The sequence below is a fragment of the Macaca fascicularis genome, chromosome 14, assembly GCF_037993035.2.
Source record: "Macaca fascicularis isolate 582-1 chromosome 14, T2T-MFA8v1.1".
NCBI lineage: Eukaryota > Metazoa > Chordata > Mammalia > Primates > Cercopithecidae > Macaca > Macaca fascicularis.
The window spans coordinates 43,366,607-43,376,752 of record NC_088388.1 but is presented as its reverse complement, the minus strand read 5'-3'; the positions used below and the strand labels follow the sequence as shown (position 1 = coordinate 43,376,752).

Here is a 10,146-nt window from a genome sequence, read left to right as displayed (position 1 = left end):
TGCTCTAAAACTATTGTTGAAATCATAGACTATTAAGCTATTAAGCTTCTTAATAATTTCTGTGTATGGTCCTCTCCGAAGTATTTTTTAAACTAAAAATTAACATCACAGCCTTTGTGGGGCTACTATGGAATCTCGGAAACATGATTTTCTCTTGACTGTGGAATCTAGAAAGCTAAGAACTGATTCAATGACATAACTTACCAACTCATTTCATCATCATCATTGCTGTCATCTTCATCGTCGTCATCATCATAGCAACCATTCCTTGAACGTTTATTGTGTTACATACACTGGTCTAGAACCTTAAGGCAGATGTTCTAATTCATCTTCTCAAGAAATCTATAAGATAGGTTTAATTATTATTATTTCATGCTCAAAATCACCAAGGCCCAAAGATGTTTAGTATTCTGCTCAAAGTTATGTAATTCATGTCAGAGTAAGAATTTAATCCAAGTTAGTCTTACTCCAACATTCATCTTATTCATTAAAGAGGACTTTTTAAGTTGCAAACAACAGAACACCTCAACCAAGTTGGCTTTTAAAAATGTACAGTAAATATACATTTTATTATATATAATCTAGAAAGATAACAGTATATCTTTTACCTCACCTTACAGCTCTATAAGTTCTTAATTCTCTGCCACAATCTAGTCTGAATATGTTGACCATTTTGTAAAACAGAGAATATCACATTGGTAACATCATGTTTATTAAATTATTAAAAAAAAGAGCATATATTTCTTATGCAGACATAGATAAGTTTGTTTTAAATTTTATATGGAAATGCTAGGGAGCTAGAAGAGATAAAACCACTAAACTTTGCTTGAAGTTAAGGCTTAAAAGACATTTGCAGTAATCAAGAATATTGGCGGAAGAATAAAAACATATGTTAAAGAACTATAATCAGTAACCCAGAAACAGATCCACACAAATATGCCTAAACAATTTTTGAAAATGGTGCCAGGCAATTTGATAGAGGAAGGATAGTTTTTTCAATAAACGGTGCTGGAACATTTTGACAGCCATAGGCAAAATTAAAAAAAAAAAAAAACAGCCTTGCCAGAGTAAAAGCATAAAACTTTTAAATAAAAAATAGGAGAAAATTTTCAGGACCTAAGATTAGAAAAATTAGTGTTAAACCGTACAACAAAATCATGATCTGCAAAAGGAAAGGTTGAATAAATTAGGCTTCATCAAAATTAAAAGATTTTGTTTTATGAAAGACCTTGTAAAGAAGATGAAAAGCCAAGCTACATATTGGGAAAAAATATTTGTAAACCAGATATTCTACAAAGTACTTATATATAGAATATAAAAATCTCTCAAAGTTACAGTCAAAAAAGAAAAGAACAATCCCATTAGTGAATGGGCAAAAGACATTTTCCTTAAGTGAGTGTACAGATGGCAAATAAGCACATGAAAAGATGTTCAGCATCATTCATCATTAGACACATGTGCATTACAACCACAATGACACATCACAATACACCCATCAGAATAGCTAAAATAAAAAATAGTAATAACACCAAACACTGGTGAAGATGTAAAAAAACTGGATCATTCTGATTGTTACTGAGAATCTAAAGTGGTATATATATTCAGGAAAACAGTTTTTCAGTTTCTTATAAATCGTATATTTACCATAAAACTCAGCAATTGAATACTTGAACATCTATGCAAGAAAAAAAAAGCACTTAAACTTTTGCATAAAACTGGTACATGAATGTTCATAGCAGCTTTATTCATATTAGCCCCATAGTGGAAACAACCCAAATATCATTCATGTGTGAATGAGTAGACAAATGTGGTACATCCACACAGTGGAATACAACTCAGCAGTAAAAAAGGAACTACTATTGATACACCAAAAACAGCTTGAATGGACCTCAAGTAAATTGTGTTGAGTAAAATAATCCAGTCTTCAAAAGTTGCATACTGCTTGATTCTATTTATATTATAGTATTGAAATTACAAAATTATAAGGATAGTGAAAAGATTGGGGACTGTCAAGGATTTGGAAATAAGTTGTACCTATAAAAGGAGAACATGAGGAATCCTTATTAGGCAACTGTTTTATATTTTAACTGTAGTGGTGTTCACATGAATATAGATCCCCAGTACATCAAGAATCCATAACTAGAAGTCATGATCAAGAAATCTTGAATGCATATGTGCCTAATAACAGAGTTTCAAAGTTTTTAAAGCAAAAATACGTAGAACTAAAACAAAAATTACAGAATTACAGTTGAAGTTGTTAACATGTGTATCTCAGTAATTTATAGAACAAGTATATAAAAAATTAGTTAAGACATAGAAAACTTGAAAAATACTATCAGCTGATTTGATTTAATTTATATTATTTATATCACTGTAACTAAAATGGGTAGAAACCTAATTTTTTTGAAGAATATGTGAATTGTTTACTAAGATAAACTGTATTCTGGGCCATTAAAAAGTCTTAATAATTTTAAAGTAATTAAATATACAAAATAGTCTGGCTATAATAGAATTGAATAATGTATATTACAAAAAATATCTAGAAAATTCCAGCAAATTTGAAAATTAAACAACACGCTTTTAAATAACCTATGACTCAAAACAAAATTTAAAACATTTTGAACTGAAAGCCAATGAAAGCACAACATATTCAAATTTGTGGGGTATGGTTAGAGAAATGGCTGAAGTAAAATTTATAGCTTTAATTACTTATATTGGAAAAGAAGATACAAATCATTGACTTAAGGTTTCTCCTTGAGGTGTAGAAGAAATTAAATTAATCCCAAGATAAGTGGAATTAAATAATAAAGAGGAGTCAATAAAATATACATGGGCAAACAATTGGGAAAATCATTCAGATTAAAAACTAGTTCTATGAAATGATCAATAAAATTGATACCTTTCCCACCAGAAAGATTAATGGAAAAAATGGAGAGAATGCATTAATTGCTTGTATCAGAAACAAAGAGGGGAATGTCATTAAGGTTTCCAAAAGATGTTGTACTGATTTTTACAAAAGTGTCAACAACATGTAAAAGATATTAAGAAATTATGAAAAATTTGTGATGATACATTTATGAATTTAGATGAAATTATTAAAGCACTTTAAAACACAAATTACAAAACTTGTACAAAGACAAATATAGAAAATTGTAATAGTTTGTAATCTATTAAAAACATTGACTTCGTAATTTAAATTCTCCTCACAAAGAAAATTGGAAGCCCAGATGGTTTCATTTGTGACGTCTATCAATCATAAAGGAAAATATAATAGTCTTATATATACTCGCTCAGAAAATATAAGAGGTAATACTTTCCAACTTATTTTATAAGGCCGTACAATATGGTGTTACTCTCATACCAAAACCAAAAGAAAATATTACAAAAACATGAAAGTACAGGCTTATATCCTTCATTAACACAGAAACAAAAATTCTTATCAGCAACATACACATATTATAACACATCATCACTGAAAGAGGTTTATCCCAAAGTGTGAGGTTGATTTTTATATTCAATATTTAATCAATGTAATTGGCCATACTTAAAGAATAAGGGAGAAAATCTACGTGATTATATTAATTAAGATCCAGGAGAAAAAATATCTATGACAAAATTCAACACCCACTCCTGATAAAAATGCTCAGGAAACTAGAAATAAAAGAGAACTTCTACAATATAAAAATATCTAATGAATACTTTAAAAATAATCTTTTGTCAGCAGATCTGCACTATGAGAAAAGTTAAAGTACCACATACTGAAAAAAAATAGCTTATACCAGATGGAAGCTTAGATCTACTCGCAGGGTAAGAGACATCGGTATACAGAAATCAATTTCATTTAAAATAGCAGTAAAACATGAAATACTTAGAGATACACATAATAAAATATGGGCAAGACCTGTAAACTGAAAACTACCAAACATTGCTGGTAAAATTAAGAATAACATACATAAATGAATAAGATATACTGTGTTTACATATTGGGAGAGTCAAAATTGGTAGAATGTTAATTCTTCCCAAATTGATCAATAGATTTATTATGTAACCAATGAAAAGCCTGTAAGGCTGTTTTAGTTTGTTTTTCTTTGCCTTTAGAAACTAACAAACTCATTCTCAAGTTTATATTTAAGGGCCTAGGAAATCTAAAATAATTACGATGAACTTTGCACTACCTGATTTCAGGACTTAAAATATAACTTCAGTAAGAAACACTGTGTGATGTTGGCATAAAGACAGACATATAAATAAATAGAACAGGATGGGGAGTCCAAAAATAGACCCATACTTAAATGGTGTATCTATTTCTATAAAAGTGTCAAAACAATTCAATAGGGAAATGATACATTATTAAACAAACTGCCACAATAATGGGATATTCACAAGGAAACAAATGAGTCTCAAGCCTTACCTCACACTTTATACAAAAAGTAAGTCGAAATATATGATGCCAAATTTAAGAGCTAAAGCTTAAACTTTCAGAAGTAAAAACACAGGAGAAAATCTTTGCATCTTTGGCTACATAAAAATTTCCTACAGCCATCACACACGTAAAAAATCCCAAATCATTAAAGACAATTTTAAATTTAACTTTATCAAACTTAATAATGCTTGCTGTTTCAAAGACATTGTATCAATAAGGGTTTTCCACAGAGGTAGATCCAGTAGGAGAGAGAGACAGACAGAGAGAGAGAGAGAGAGAGAGAGAGAGAGAGAGAGAGAGAATATATGGGGAATTGGTTCACACAATTACAGAGGCTGAGAAGTCTCAAGATATGTTGGCTACATCATAAACATCGTATTTCATCCATACGTTATCCCTGTATTTCATGAATTATCCCTGTATTTCCCAATGATTGAAGAGGGAAATTTAGCCAGAGAGGTAAAATCGTCTATCCAGGTATTGTTGAAAATTCCAGAAACAGAATTTGGACTCAGGATGAAGTGAAACTTGTTCTTAACTACTATGCTACATTTTTCACCACTGTCCACCTACATGAATTTCTTTACTGGAGAAATTTCTAAAGAAAAATGTCATTGACAAAGTTCTAATATTATCTTCTGCTAGAGCAGGTTGTTTTAAGGTATGTCATATCCTATTCCAGAAAACTTTCTTCATCTCCAGACTCAGAATCTTTGAGTCTGTTATTGCCACTCTATTTGTTAGAAATGTTTCTAAGAATATTCCTTCTAGGCTTCTACTTGGGCAAAACATAAGCCTTTCTTAGAAACTCCCATCCTAAGTTAAGTGGGATCAGGAGGAGAAAATCTACATTATGATTATGTGCTGGCCACTATGTTAAGAACTTCACTGATAGGAATTGGCTGTGTCCCCACCCAAATCTCATTTTGAATTATAACTCCCACAATTCCCACCTGTCGTGGGAGGAATCCAGTGGGAGGTGATTGACTTATGGTGGCAGGTCTTTCCTGTGCTGTTCTCATGATAGTGAATGAGTCTCATGAGATCTGATAGTTTTAAAAACGGGAGTTTCCCTGTACAAGCTCTCTTTTTGTGTGCTGCCATCCATGTAAGACTTGACTTGCTCCTCCTTCACCTCCCACCATTATTATGAGGCTTCCTCAGCCACGTGGATCTGTGAGTTCTCCATTAAACTTCTTTCCTTTGTCAATTGTACAGTCTCAGGTATGTCTTTATCAGCAGTGTGAAAACAGACTAATACACTTTTTTATTTATCAATGCAACTTTATGAAGTAGAGATTGTTATGTTTCTATTATGCATAAAGAAACTGAGACTCAGAGGGAAGAAATAACTTCCCAAGTAGACAATGATGGACCAATGGTTTCTTTTTCAAATGCTGCTCAAAAATGAAATAAGGCCAGGCATGGTGGCTCACACCTGTAATCCCAACACTTTGGGAGGCTGAGGGGGGCAGATCACCTGAGGTCAGGAGATCAAGACCAGCCTGATCAACATGGTGAAACCCTGTCTCTACTAAAAATACAAAAATTAGCCAGGTGTGCTGGTAAGTGCTTGTAATCCCAGCTACTCAGGAGACTGAGGCAGGAGAATCGCTTGAACCAGGAGGTGGAGGTTGCAGTGAGCCGAGATTGTGCCATTGACCTCCAACTTGGGCAACAAGAGTGAAACTCTGTCTCAAGAAAATAAATAAATAAATATAAAATAAAAAATTAAAAAGAGATATACTGCCGGCTGAAAAGTAGCATACCTCGTTGGGGATTTCAGTTAGAAGGTAAATTATTTGTGTAGGCTACCCTGGAAGATTTGTGACAGACGCCTCCTGACAGACTCGGTCAGAAACGATACAGTTTTATTCTCACTAACTGCGCAGGTAAGAGCCAGGACTCTAGAGAAAGCAAGTTGAGTGGAGGCACAGACACCAACAAGGGGCTATCATAAGTGTGGCTTCAGATTCCTGATACCAAAAGAAAAAATCTCCCCCTTGTCAGCAACAAGTCCCTTTGATGAGTCTTTGGTAGATGTTGGATCCTGGTGGATCAGCACTTCATATGTAGAAACAAAAGGTCTGCATCAGGAAGATTGCCATTGTGGCAGGAAGATTGCCATTGTGGCAGGAAGATTCCAAGGTAGGGGAGACTTGGGCTGGAAGCACTGTGCCTTGCTGACAGTTTCTTGTCTTGGCAAAATGCTCTTTCTGGGAAAATAGAGGTGACCTTGCTTCTTATGTAGTCTCTAATACCCTGAAAGGAAAAACACTTATAGGATTATCTGAAAAAAAAATTAAATATGATGACAGGAAAGGGGACAGTTCTAAACAAGTCAGATGATGTCTATCTGTGATCATTTGTTTTTTGTACTGGAGCTCTCAAGTTGACTTACCCTTTCATCCTTCATTATGTGTGTTCCTTTATTCTTTCTCTCACTCTTTACTTCTTCCCTTCCTTCCTTCCTTCTCCCTGTTCTTTTTTTCTTTATCCTGTCATTTAGTCATCTGATCAGAGCAACCCATTAAAACTTCTCACAGCTGAGAACCGTCTCATTTCTTGTTTAAAAGAGATAAAAGGTGCTTTAACTGTCTTTTCCAGGACCAATTTTGCAGTCAGAACATAAAGTCTGAAGGAATAAAAAAGACATAAAGTAACTCCTTCCTCCTGCAGAAATATGGGCTACAAAACAAATGAGCAGAAATTATCCATCAGCTTTTATATAAGTTTTTAACCAGTCCTTTAAACTATTTTATTTAATACATCTTGTGTTTATCAATACATTCAAATATCACTTAATATTTTCACCCACAAATTTTACTAATTTTTTCAGGTAACTCATACGAGACAAAAGCGTAAAAATACAAGAAAACAGTTTAAAACCGATGAACAAGACTTTGTGGGAAGTGAAGTTAGGCATCCAAAGAAGTTACAGGTTACGTAACAGCATGCTTAACATGAGCCCTTAACAGTTAAGAAATTTACTTAACTGAGGCACAATGGTTTAAAACCAGACATATATTATCTCAGATAGAAGAAGTCTTATAGATAGGCAGTTCCAAGACTTGTTTGTTGTTTCAATCATACCAGCAAGAACACAAGCTCATTCTTCCTTTCCGCTTCGCCTTCCTTAACTGTTTATTTTTATCCTCATTCTCATCATTTCATATTATAAGATGGCTACTCTAGCTCTCGATGCCATGGTGGTATTTAAGGCAAAAGTAAAGAGCATTAGTCAAGTACCTTAGTTGAAAACAAAAAATTCATCCCTGCTAGTTTAAGCTTAAAAATAGTTTACAATCTATTCAGCATTCCATTAAACTATTGGGAGGATGGTAGAAAATAGGGCCTAGTCTCAGCTTTCAGGAGAAAAAAATCCCCAAGTCCCATCACAAAACAGTATGGAAACTACAGCTACTGCCATTGTTTACCCCTAAATTTTAGGAACTTGTTTTAACTGAAACTTGAGCTTACTTTCAAGTTGGTGCACATGTTATTGTGGTTTTTGCCATTACTTGTAAAAGACAAAAACCACAATTAGTTTTGCACCAAACTAATACCACACCTGTTTCAGGAATGTTACCCTAGTCACAGGGTGACCAACTGTTCAGATTTACCTGTGACTAAGGGAGTTCCTAGGGACACAAGACTTCCAGTAGCAAAACTAAGGATTAAGATTAGTAGGTTATCCTATCTTACTACTAGTATTAGTAGGTTACCCTATCTTACTATCTCTAGGAAACTGCCATCATTGCCACTGATGATGCCTAAATCCAGATACCTCAGCCATCAACCACCTATAACAGGGTGGAAACTCCACACAGAGACTGTTTCCTAAACAGTGCTCGCTTCCAAATCATCCTCATGAGGGTGTCTGATGGGGCTTAGATTGTACACCTGATCAGTTACAAGATCCTAACTTCTATGCTAGGCAATCCAAAAGATGATTGATAGTAACAAATACAAATATCTACTTCAAAGGGTCAGGGGGCAGTGACAATCAATTTGCTCCTGTACCTTTTTGTTTTATCAGAAAACAGATTAGATTTCCCAGAAGCTCTTGCTGGGCAAAACTGGGTTACATGGCCAACTGTAGCTGCAGAGGAGATTAGAAAAATTAATACTGGGATTCCCAACTCCTGGGGGAAATAAGTTGAAAATCACATTGGAGGAGTCAACCAATGATATCTACCACAAGAACATTTATGTGAATTTGTATACCTTTTCCTACAGTGGCACAGAATGTTGTCTGTGGCAGTAGTTTTGTTGTTGTTTTGTTTTTTCTTCAAAATATGGTATGCAGGTCATCACTATCAGAATTGCCTCAGATTTTTAAAAACTCTCTTGCTATTTTAAACTCAGAATACTGGACTCGCCCTGAATGAACTAAGGCAAACCCCTAGGAGTGAAGTCCTGAGGGACTCTGCAGTGTTAAAAAGCTTCCTAGGTAATTCTGAAGCATATTAAAGTCTGGGAATTACCAATATGGAGAGAAAGTTTTCAAAATGTAAATGGGAGCCGTGTCTGGATAGCAGGCTTTTAGGTGAATTTAGAATTTTATTCTCCGGTTTGAATTTTTGGAACACACAAGAATAATTTATAAAGCAGTTTTTAAATTTGTAAAGGCAGAATCAGACAAAACACTCATACTTTGATCAAAGTAAAATAAAAGAAAGAATGGATAAATATATGGGTGACATGTATAAGGAACGAGAATAAAACTCTATAGGAGTAATGCCAAATTCCAGAAACTGATGGCATGCAGTGAAAAAGTGATGGCACAAGAGAAACAATTTTTACATAAATAACTGCACTCAGGCTGTGTGAAGACAGGCTATGGATTTTGAATGATATGGCCTAGAAAAGAGAAGATTAAAAAGTGAAAAAGTTATTTAATAATATTTATGAATATTAAACATGCTGCATATTCTTATGACACATTATCTTTTGCCAAATAACTGCTCACTTCTTATTCTACTATTACAGTATACAAATTATCCTGTATTTACAGCATACAACTCCATGTGGGGATAAGGCAGGTGCGTTTCATTTGATTGTGAATATGAAAAAAAAATACATGAAAAACAAACCCTCAGAATATTAGAGGTTTTAGCTGTTTCTCACATTGTCAGTTAGAAACAAAGTTTTATCTAGAAAACTGGTGACTTGTCTCCTTCCTTCCACTGTGATCGCATAACTGCTTTACTCTAAATTCAGTGGCACCCAGATGTAAAAGGGCATTCAACACAGTGATAGATGCAACTTGGAAACCCTGTCTTCTTGGCAATTTGTGTCACCTTCTTTCTCTCCTTTTTCTCCCACTGCCTCCTTTACAGCTCTCAGCCACAGTTCTCATAGCACATCATTACAATAATTTGTTTGTACAGTTGTCTCCTCTACCAGCTGGCTGTTTCTTGATAGTAAAGACCTTTCCTATTTGTCTTTATATTTCCACTATTATCATAGCACCCAACACATTGTGATTGCTTCCTAATAATGGTAAATGAAAAATATAAGTTCACTTATATGTAGTTTGATTCAGATGACTCTGAGTTTAGGTTCTAGTTCAGACACTGAAGAGCAGTGGAAACTTGGAAAATTTGCAGCTTTATCACCTGCGAAATATTGCATTATTATATTATGTAATATAGTAGTATAACATGTTATATCATGTTATACTTTATTATATACCTACTTAATAAGATTGCAATAAGGAT

General features: G+C 33.9%; 1 long non-coding RNA gene across 1 annotated transcript; it reads right to left on the bottom strand.

Moving 5' to 3' along the window:
* Positions 1-1,733: 1,733 nt before the first annotated feature.
* On the bottom strand, positions 1,734-7,067 carry LOC141408549 (uncharacterized). Its single transcript, XR_012423972.1, has 2 exons — positions 6,825-7,067; positions 1,734-6,685 (listed from the first exon to the last, which is right to left on the bottom strand). It is a non-coding gene; the product is annotated as an uncharacterized lncRNA (long non-coding RNA).
* Between the last annotated feature and the right edge of the window lie 3,079 nt (positions 7,068-10,146).